This window comes from Saimiri boliviensis, chromosome 20 (assembly GCF_048565385.1).
Source record: "Saimiri boliviensis isolate mSaiBol1 chromosome 20, mSaiBol1.pri, whole genome shotgun sequence".
Classification (NCBI taxonomy): Eukaryota; Metazoa; Chordata; class Mammalia; order Primates; family Cebidae; genus Saimiri; species Saimiri boliviensis.
In genome coordinates, this window is record NC_133468.1 from 10,928,857 (window position 1) to 10,940,542 (window position 11,686).

Consider the following 11,686-nt stretch of genomic DNA (forward strand, 5'->3'; position numbering starts at 1 on the left):
GATGGAGTGGGAGTTACAGAGGAATAGAGGCAAAGATGGAAAAGTTTGGAAACACTGTGTTAGGAATGCAGAGAACAGCTTGACATTTAGGTAGCAAAAAGGATATGCTGACCATGAGTGCGTGTGTGTGGCTGTTTCGTGTGTGTTGAAGTTTACAGAGGACAGGGAGGGTATGGCTGTGAGTTCCCATTTGTATGGATGCCCTTGGGGCTGTGGGTGATTGCCCAGGTGTGGACGCATGTGACGGTGCTGCACTTGCCTGAGTCAGGGACGTAGGCATGCCAGGGGGTGGAGGAGGGGATGTCTCTGGGTGGGCGGCCCGGTGGTCCTGGCCTGGTAGCCGGCCCAAGGAAGCTGAGTGGGAGCTGACCTCCTCTGCACCCTCGGTCAGCCAGACTAGCAGAGCTCTTGGTCATTTAAGGCGCTGGTCCGGGCGGGCAGCTCATTAGGCCATCTGGGGTTGAGATGGCGCAGGCCTTCCGGGGGGCAATGAAAGCTATTTTTAGTAGCTTGGGCTGACTCCCAAATCCTGCTGACTATTTCTGGCACCAAAAGATTGCCCTGAAGGATGTGGAAAATTTTCATGTCAAGAATGTCTGGTTTCCCTTTGGCTAAGCAAGGGTGGAGCAGGGAGAGCGGGACAAAGGGAGTGAGGCCCGAAGAATTCTGGGAAAATCTCAACAGTGAGAGCATGAAATGGCCACCATCCTGCCCTTTAGAGAGGCGTGTGGACTTTTAAAAACAGCTTCGTTAACCGGGAGGCTGAGGCGGGAGAATCGCTTGAACCCGGGAGGTGGAGGTTGCAGTGAGCTGAGATCACACCGCTGCACTCCAGCCTGGGCAATGTAGTGAGACTCCATCTCAAAAAAAAAAAAAAAAAAAAAAAAAACAAGAAACCCACCAGCTTCGTTATGGGGGACCATGTATCTTGGTTTGCCAGGGACTGTCTTGGTTTTAGCATGGAAATTCCTGCATCCAGGGCTTTCAGCTCCAGCAAACTGGGAGAGTTGGTCACTCTGGCTCCATTTCACACATTTTTTTAGATCTAGAGGCTAAATTATAACAGTACCTTAAACTACATGTATCATCTTCTAGAATGTTCACAATAACCCTATCAGTACGGACTGTTATCATCTCCATTTTACATATGAGGAAACTGAGGCACAGAGAAGTGCTGCAGCCTGCCTGTTGCCTGGCCGCTAGCTGAGTGATGAAGCCAGGATTTAAGTTCTGCTGTGCTGGTGTCAGAGTCCGTTGTGCTATACGGAAAAATCATGTCTTTGGACCCAGGACAACCTGGATTCAGTTACTTCCTAGCAAGACACTGCATCTGGCCAGGTTGTCAGGAGGATGAAAGGAGAAAAGCCGGTGCTGCCCTTCACTGCTTCTTTCTCTGCCTTTCTTTTTTGAGATGCGGTCTTGCTCTGTCACCCAGGCTGGAGTGCAGCTGTGCAATCATGATTCACTGCAGCCTTAGGGTCCCCAGCTCAAGTGAACCTCTCACCTCAGCTTGCAAAGTAGCTGGGACTACAGGCCTGCACCACCATGACAGGCTAATTTTGGTATTTTTTGTAGAGACAAGGTTTCGCTATGTTGGCCAAGCTGGTCTCGAACTCCTGGGCTCAAGGCTCGCCTCGGCCTCCCAAAGAGCTGGGATTACAGGCGTGAGCTCCCCAACCCGGCCTCTGGTCTCCACTTTTCTTAGCCGTAGAATGGGCTGAGAAGTCCATCCTCTCAAGGCTCCGGGAACGAGGGTTCGAGAGCTCAAACGGGATCTGCTCCCCTGACTTCTCCGACCAAGTCTCCCACCCCTAAGCAGGACGGGCCAGGATCGCCAGTGAGCCTGTGCTGGGAGCGGAGGTGCGGACGTGCACGCTGCCGGCCGGGGCATGAATGGAATGCGTTTGGCCCCGAGAGACGCGCTGTTCCTTCCGCAGGCCCGCGTCAGCGTCGGAGCAGGAAGGACCGGGAAGGGCCGGGGCCTCCTCGGGTTCCCAGCGGCCTCCTTCGGGCTGGGAAAGTGTTCGAACAATAGGGCTGCCCGGCCGGCTGACGGGGCTACTGGGAGGGACTGGTGCCCGGGGTGTGTGTGTGTGTGTGTGTGTGTGTGTGTGTGTGCGCGCGCGCGCGTGCGAACTTTGAAGTCCGAGGGCCCTAGAACTCTTGCTTCCTGAGGGGTAAAAGGGAGGACCCCTTACTGGGTTTCCCCAAGTGTCAGGCCCTTCTGCATGATCTCAGCTGGTACCCCCAGCCACCCTGGGAGGGAGGCATGGCATTCTCATCTGCAGAGAGGACCACAGAGGCGAACTGGGTTTGTTTCTCGCTTAGAATTTGTGCACATTTCTTAGGGAAGATCCTACTGGCATTGGCTATCTTTCAACAGTGGGTTTGAGACTGAGGCTGGGGCCACGGGAGACGCTGGAAAACCTTGCCAGGTACCCTGGAAAGCATGCATATGCACACAGCATTTGCTAAGAGAAGAAGCTCTCCCCAGACACCAGGACACGTCCCGTGTACACCTGTGGAGACAGGCTCAGAGGAATCTGCCCACTCACTCTGCAAGTCAACTTTTCGGCATAGTCACTGTGCCAAAAAGGATTTAAATAATCAATTCTGTCTTTTTCTATATAAACGGCACCTCCAGGTAATCAAATGGCTGATGATGGGAAGTGTCTATTTCTGCTTAAAAATGTAGAAGGGATGATTGACTAGAAAGTCATTTTCCACGCCTCATGGAGTAATGGAACCAGGCATTGGGTAACTATGGCTGCTCACATCACAAAGAGACACACAAGCAGGCAGTAGGAGCCTCTGGGTGGAAGAACATGGCACCACCCATGGAACAGTCTTGCCCAAAACTCTAGCCTGAATCTGAACAAGTCCCTAGGTTCAACCAGGTTACGGAGGCTGCAGGGAACAGAGGAACATGTTAAGTGGCACCACCGGCTTGTAGTCAGCAACTTTCAGACATGGGACATTCCATAGATAAACTGCTGGTCTCTTCTACAAATAAAATGCAAGAAAAAAGGGAGACAGACAATAAATAAACAAGTAAATAAATGCAGGGAGAGGGAATCTCTAGAGTAAAGCCGATTAGGAGACATGTCAACCAGTCACCATGTCTGGATCTCATTAGAACTCTGATCTAAACAAACTGTAAAGCAAACTCACCAGTCAAACAAATGAAAAACATTATGACACAATCAGAAAATTCAAATAGATCCCTGAGAATCACCTGACTGGGGCCTAGTGATCTGTTTTGAACTGATGCTCCCAGATGGGATTCTTAGGCTCAGGCAGCTTTGCGACTCTGGGTAAAAGGGGAACTGTCCTCAGGGCGGTGATATCGGCCTTACTCCTGCTCCTTGAGCTCCTGGAGGACAGACACGTGCTGGAGAAGTCAGTTTGTGGGAGGAGAAAGGGAGGAGGGAGACTCTGTTTTCTCTTTTCTGTTCTCTGCCCTCCAGGTCACTTTTTTTTTTTTTTTTTAAGTACATGTGTCTTGTAGGTAGCCAGGTTCTGGCCTTTTTGTTCTGTCTGCCCAGAACTTTAAAATTAGGCCCCTTGAGCCAGGGGCTGCTGTGATCCTGCTCCCTGGGAAACCGTGTAAACAGCAAGCTTCTGTTACTGGGACACAAAGCATGTGCTTGAATCTGGAGTGGCGCAGGGCGGCTGAGGTCCCATTGTCTCTGAGGACAAACCTGCCTCAGTGGTTCGGCCCCACCAAAATGCAGTGTTCTGCCCATGCCCACAGTGCTGGGTGCTGGACTCAGGAAGGGCTCTCTGATGTGGAGCCTGCATCTCTTCTTGAGACAGTCTTTTCATTTCGAAGATGGGGATATGGAGTCCCCTGAGCCCCAACCAAGGTCAAACAGCAAGTTGTTATTATTTCATACATACGAGCCTTACAAAATCCTTATTTAAAATAGTTTGCTTTCATTTTAACAGGTTAAATCACAGCCATAGCGAAATACTTAAAACTACTCAAGGATCTGATCTGTGACAAGTGACTTCTTTCCACGCCTATCCCGTCACCTCATTCTCTATTCCAAGAACTGATGTTATCAGTTTCTCACATGTCCCTCCAGAGGTGGTCTGGCCAGGCTTTCTCAGTGGGCTTTCACAATAGAACCAGGTCTCAATGCCCCATGGCATCTATGGTGCATAAGGAATTAGCTTCTCTCCTCCGCATCCCAGTGCTACCAGGTCTGTGTCATCCTTGGGCAAACTAAATATTAGTCCCTCATGTCATTTTCTCTGTTCTGTGGTTAGACCCTGACCCCCAGCTGCTCCGTTCAACAAATTGTTCCATACCTGTCTTTTTCTCTTCCATTATCTGGGAGATGACTTACTGTGAGTACTTGCCTCTTTGTTACAACTACGCGGTATACACTGCATGCATGGATGTAATTCATTGATCTGCTTCTTCTAATGGGCATGGAGATTGTTTTCTGCCTTTGGCTTCTATTCACAATACTTCAGTGGACATTCTCATGCACGTATGCGAGGGCACCAGTGAGACAAATTCCTGGAGCAATAGGGCCTTACTAATTTGTGTCAGAGCTGGACGCCGTGCCAAAGCTTATAGGAGCAAGGACAAAAAAGGTATTGCAGCCAGTCTAGGAAGAGCCTGGTTTAAGACATCTCATTTGCATCCTAGACACGCAAACAATCTGGAAGTTAGGGGAGGGAACAGGAATTCCAGATGTTCAGGAGGGGAATGAACAGTTATTGTGGGCCTGCTACATGTTAGACACTTTTTTTTTTTTTTTTTTTTTTTAAAGACTCAGTCTCTCTCTCGTCTGCCAGACTGGTAGCAGTAGTGCGATCTTGGCTCACTGCAACCTCTGCCTCCTGGGTTCAAGTGATTCTCCTGCCTCAGCCTCCCAAATAGCTGGGATTACAGGTGCCTGCCACCCCACCTGGCTAATTTTTGCATTTTTAGTAGAGACTGGGTTTCACCATGTTGGCCAGGCTGGCCTCGAACTCCTGACCTCAGGTGATCCACTTTGCCTCGGCCTCCCTGAGTGCTGGGATTATAGGTGTGAGCCACCGTGCCTGGCCACATTTTCTATTGATTTAAATAACGCTTTCAGAAGCTCTGTGAGGGGGTTACCTGTTCCCATTTTACTACAGAAGCTCAGAGAGGTTAAGTCATTTGTCTTGGAGCACACAGTAAGGAAGTTTGCAAAACTGGGATTTGAACCCAAGTGAGTCCGAATTCAATGCCTGTGCCCCTTTTGCTTTACCACCTGATGGCTTGCAAATATTTCCAGAATGGCCAAGGGTCAGGACCGGCACGTTGCCCATCTCCAGAGAGTATAACTCACATTGCCATCTGTGGGCTCAGCACCCCAAGGCATTTGGCAGTGCACAGTCTATGAGGTTGCACATGGCAACCCCAAGAGCGTGCTACACTCTGCTCCCAACAACAAAAATCAATAAACACAGTTGTGGCCCTTTAAAGCATGGAATAGCAGAGTAGTTGATTTGTGAATTCTCTCATTTGGTCATTAAGAAGTTATTAGTAGACACTAAGAGGATCAAAGTTGAAAGTCTGTTCTCTCTTCAGTCATTGCGATTTAAAGGTACCCTGTGATCAAGGAGGAAGATAAGATTGATTCTGTTGGGCAAGGCTTCTTGGAGGAGGCAACTGGGCTGGGCTCTGAAGGATAAGTAGGAGTTTGCCAGATGGGAGAGGAGTGAAGTGGCGAGTGAGGGTTAAGGAAGAGCATTTCAGGTGTGGAGGATGGCCCACAGAAGGCACAGGGTGTGAAGCAAGCAGAGTCATCAGGGACTGCAAATGGTTCCCTGTGATGTGGATGCCGGGAGTGAGGGAGGAAATTGGGGGTGGGGCTGGGGCTGGAAAGGCAGGTTGGGGGCCCTTGGAGGGACTCAGACCACATGGACACATGTGCCTGTGTGTAGGAGACAAAGAAGGAATCCTCGAGCCCCTACCTGAGTTTCAATCCTGATCCCGACTGTGCGACCTTGGGCAAGGCCTCCTCGTCTGTGCACTGGGGGATAAAAGGGGCTGTGATGAGATCCAGCAAAAGGGTCCTTGGTTGGGTTCGTGTTTAAAGAGACTCAAGCACACAGGTCACTCAGTTGTCCTTTGCAATGTGTATGCATCTCATTTGCCATGACCCGCCTGCCTGGGAACTCCCGGGCGTGGAAAGTAGCATGGTGGGGCCAGGGGAAGGACAGGCTGGGGCTGGCTTAGCTGGTCTAGCTTCTGCTGAGCTGGGCATGCACGCTGCTGGGAGTCTCCTTCCCACCCTCCCTTGGTAGCTCAGTCCAGTACCCACTGCAGTGGGGGTGGGGACAAGAATGAGGAAGCCTGGCATTGAGCATCTAACGTGAGCCAGGCCTGTGCCCAGCCCTTTATTCACATTGTCTTGTTTAACTCTCAACAAATTTTGGGAATAATCCCATGTCACAGATGAGGAAAATATGGACCCAGTTGGCACAGGGTGAGAGGTCTCACGCCATGGCCGTCTTCTCTGGAGTCTGAATTCTTTCTCTTCTTCATTGAACCCTCAGTTTCTTTCTTGTTTTTTCTTTTGTTTCTTAAGTTTTCTTTCTTTTTTTTTTTTTTTTTTTTTTTTTTTTTTTTTGTTCCTTTCACTAGGAACTCAGAACCATCAGTTTCTTTATCTCTACTCAGGCTCAGGAGAAAATGGAGGCGGGGCGAGGGTTTACAGCCCCCACTGATTTAGGTGCTTGAGGTAAAGGTAGGACCTGGGGTTATCTCCATCAGCCTCTTGGATTTAGGCTCTAGCAGTTTCCCACGTCAGGCCTCCGTACCTTTGCATAGGCTGCTCCCTATATCTGGAATGTTCTGATTCCTCTCTGTCTACCTGGCAAACTCCTGTTCATCCCATCAATACCCAGATTAACCAGCACCTTCTCCGGAAGCTGTCCCTGACTTGGCCCTAGGCAGCAACAGTCCCTCCTTCCTCTGGACCACCTGTGCCCTTGCAGCTTCTTTCCACTGTGCCCCCTTTACCGTGGGTTGTGATTACATAGAGCCTTGCCTGTCTTCCCAGTTAGATGATTAATGGTATCAGGACAGAGACTGTTCTTGTTTATCTCTGGACCCTTAGTCTTTATTACAGGGTCCAGAACATAGTAGGTGCTCAGGAAAGCCTGGTGGATTTTTTTTTTTTTTTTTTTTTTTTTCTTGAGACAGAGCCTTACTCTGTCGCCCAGGCTGGAGTGCAGTGACGTGCCTGGCTGCCTAGTGGAATTTAATTGCAGCCTGATTGATTTGCGTAACTAGGTACTGTGTGTCGAGCCCGTGCTCTGTGCAGCACCATTCTAAACATTTCTCACACATTCAGTTCTCACAACATCCTGATGAGGTTGGGTCATTATCTCCACTTCACTGAAGAGGAAGTTCAGGCTCAGAGAGGTTAAGTAGCCAGGTCAAAGCCTCACAGCCAGGAAGCAGCATGGCCAGACCCCATCTAGTGTGAAGTCTTAACTTACATATCGCTAGTCCCCAAACTTGCATGAGATGATTCAAACTGGTACTTGGCTAACTTTAAAAAAAATACTATTTTATTTTACTGTATATTAGAAAAAAAAATTGTATGAAACCCATATGTTCCTGTAAACTTTTATTCTTATAATTTCACTATTCATCTTTAGTATTAAGACTATATTTACTCATTCACTTAAACTTTCAAAATAGTTATATATTTTGGAGGCTGGGCACTGTAGCTCATGCCGGTGAACCCTGCACTTTGGGAGGCCAAAGCGGGTGGATCATCAGAGGTCAGGAGTTTGAGACCAGCCTGGTCAACATGATACAACCCTGTGTCTACTAAAAATACAAAAATTAGCCGGGTATGCTTGTGTGCACCTGTAACCCCAGCTACTCGGGAGGCTGAGTCAGGAGGACTGCTTGAATCTGGGAGGCGGAGGTTGCAGTGAGCCAAGATCATGCTCCTGCACTCCAGCCTGGGCAACAGAGTGAGACTCGGTCTCAAAAAAAAAAAAGTTATATATTTATGTTCATGTGGATTAGAAAACATATGTAACCTGTGCATCAAATCATGACCTTTGGCTATAATATAATTTCCTTTTAAAAAATAAAGTTAGGCCAGGTGCAGTGGCTCACACCTATAATCCCAGCATTTTGGGAGGGTGAGGCTTGAGCCCAGGAGTTTGAGACCAGCCTGGTCAACACAGCAAAATCCTATTCTCCACAAAAAGTAAGTAAAATAATAAATAAAGGGCTGGGCGCAGTGACTCACGCTTGTAATCCCAGCCCTTTGGGAGGCCGAGGTGGGCAGATCACCTGGGGTCAGGAGTTCGAGACCAACCTGGCCAACATCGTGAAACCCCCGTCTTTAAAAAATATATATAAATAAATAAAATAATGGGTGCCATGGGTCGTGCTTGTGACCCCAGATACTTGGAAGGCTGAGGCGGGAGGATCGCTTGAGCCCACTGCGCTTCAGCCTGAGCCACAGAGCAAGAACCAGAGCCTGAAAACAGAATAACAAACACCAGGCCCGTGTTACCAGAGTCGGCGGGGTGGGCTCTTGCCCAGGCCCCATTGGAAGAAGTAGGATTAGACCGAGTGGGGCCTGCCCCGGGACTGCAGGCTGACCTGGCCCCAGCTTACCTGCTACCCAACACCCGTCCGCTCTACACCCAGCAGCTAGAGTGACCTTCTAAAATGTAAGTCAAATTCTGTTCCTCTCCAGTGAAACCCCCCAATGGCTTCCTGTTGCATTTAAAAAGGAAAACCTGGCGTGCCCAGTGCCCCAACTTCATTTTTTCTCCTTCCTCCTTGGCCATGAGGCAGGAAACATGTTGGCTTGTTCTCTTTCCAGATCTTCACAAAGATGGTTCATCCTCAGCCACCTCCGCGGAGAGGCTGCCTCCCCACACCATCCACCCAATCAGAAGTTCTTCTAAGTATTCACAATCACTTTACCTTGTTTAATTTACATGAGCAGCGCCTCTAACATCATGTAGATCTTCCTTTCCTTCTCTTTCTTTCTTCTTTCTTTTCTTTTTCTTTTTTTCTTTTTCCTCTTTCTCTTTCTTTCTTCTTTCTTTTTCTCTTTCTCTCTCTTTCCCTCCCTCCCTCCCTTCCTCTCTTCCTTCTCTTCCTATGTATTTTTGTTATTCTATTAGAGCAAGTACTTTTTCTTGTCACTGCTGTGGCCTCAGAACAGGGCCTGGCACATAGTAGGCGTTCAATAGAGTTCTGTGGGACACATTCAAGTGTAAGTGATGCTGAGGGGCTGGGGAATGGGCTTGCACTCCGGCATCCACAACTGTGAGGCGAGCTTCTCCGAAAACAGCTGAGAGATGTGGGGTTCTCCAGCTGAGCAGGCCCGGCAGCTGAAACCAAAAATGCAGATGGGATTAGTCACCCTTCGTGCCTGGTAACGCTGGCACTGAACGAACACCCCATCCAAACACATCACAACACTGTGGGCCCCAGCGTCGCCAGGGCCCCAGGTGGCAGCTCTGGCATTTGGGAGCTGGCAGCGGCCTGGCGGGTGGGCACTGGGGGTGGGGGCAGAGGTGGGCAAGGAATGAGGTGCGCCGAGGGCCACAGATGGTGCTCCCTGGACTGGGGACAGGCGGTGCTTCTGAGGACAAAGTGAACCTTAAAACAACTAGTCTTGAAAAATGAACTCAAAGCTGTTGAAAAATAAAAATTCCACTCATAAACCAAAGCAGACCACTCGGTTGTGAAATCAATTTCCGTGACACTTGGCCCGCTTGAAAGGGGAAATTCTCTATTTTCTTTCTTGTTTTATAACAGCTTTATTGAAATATAATCACATGCCGTATACTTCACCCATGCAAAATGGACAATTCCATGGTTTTTAGTATATTCACGGTTGTGCAACCATCACCGCAATCAGTTTGAGAAGATTTTCTTCACCCCAGAAAGAAACCCCCTACCCCATCAGCGGCCACTCCCCTTCCCCCTCACCACCAGTGTAAGCAACCAATAATCCAACGTCTGTCTCCATCATTTTGTCTACTCTGGACATTTTATATACATGGAATCATACAAGATGCGACCTTTTGTGTCTATTTCCTTACACATAGCTTAATGTTCTCAAGGTCAGTGATGTCATAGCACGTATCAGTACTATAGTCCTTTTTAGGGCCAAATAATATTCCCTCATTGTATGAATAAACTACATTTTATTTATTCATTCTTTGGTTAATGGACATTTGGGTTGTTGCTTTTCTTTTTTTTCTTTTTTCTTTTTTTTTTGAGACGGAGTTTCACTCTTGTTACCCAGGCTGGAGTGCAATGGCGTGATCTTGGCTCACCACAACCTCCGCCTCCTGGGTTCAGGCAATTCTCCTGCCTCAGCCTCCTGAGTAGCTGGGATTACAGGCACGCACCACAATGCCCAGCTAATTTTTTGTATTTTTAGTAGAGACGGGTTTTCACCATGTTGACCAAGATGGTCTCGATCTCTTGACCTCGTGATCCACCCGCCTCGGCCTCCCAAAGTGCTGGGATTACAGGCTTGAGCCACCATGCCCGGCCTCATTTTTTTTTTTTTTTTTTTTTTTTTTTTTGCTATTATGAGAATGCTGCTGTGAACGTTTGTGAGTGTACATGTTTTTGTGTAGCTGTATATTTTCTTTTCTCTTGAATATATACCTAGTATATTTCTAGGAGTGGAAATCTATTTGCTTTTCTTTGTTTCGTTTTTTTCTTTCTTTGTTTTTTTTTTTTTTGAGATGGAGTCTCGTTTTGTTGCCCAGGCTAGAGTGCAATGGCATGATCTTGGCTCACTGCAATCTCTGTCTCCTGGGTTCAAGTGATTCCCCTGCCTCAGCCTCCCGAGTAGCTGGGATCACAGGCATGCGCCACCACGCCTGGCTAATTTTTGTATTTTTGCTAGAGATGGCGTTTCACTGTGTTGCCCAGGCTGGTCTTGAACTCCTGACTTCAAGTGATTTGCCCATCTCAGTATCCCAAAGTGCTGGATTACTACAGGCATAAGCCATCGTGCCCAGCCATTCATTTTTAAAGAACGCATTCGCTTGTTCATCCACAAGTTTTTTTTGAGTGTCAAGTCCTCAGAGGGACACAGAGAGAAGTTAAAGTTTCCCTTGACCCTCGACTGCCTCATATCCTAGCAAGACAGTCAGACACAGATAAACGAGCGCCCTCTCTCTGTGTTGTGATGGGGGAGCCGACTGGGCGTAGTACCTTTATTGTCTCTGACATATAATTTTCTCATTCAGAATTTACAAATACACAACTACATTACCTTAGTCACAGATATATTCTATTCTCATGTGGGTTATACATCATCTTATAATTTTCACTTTTTAATGTTACACTTGTATTTTGTGTCCAAAAATGAGATATTTTATATCTTTTTACTTTTATTATTGAGCTTCCTTTTAACAAAATACGATATCCTTTTTAAAACTACGTTTTCCTTGTGATTTTAATAGTAGTATGATTCCAATGGAGAAAATTAAGCAAATATAGAACAAAATATGTAAATAAAGACCACTTGTAACCTCACACCACCCAGAGACATCGACCTGCTGCCCGTTTTCCTTCTACTCTTTCTTCTAGGCTGTCTGTTATGTTATGTGTATTCTTACGAAGACACGGTGTTGTCTAACGTGGAGGTCAAGTCTAATGATCTTGGTAGGGTCCAGGTGTCCTAGC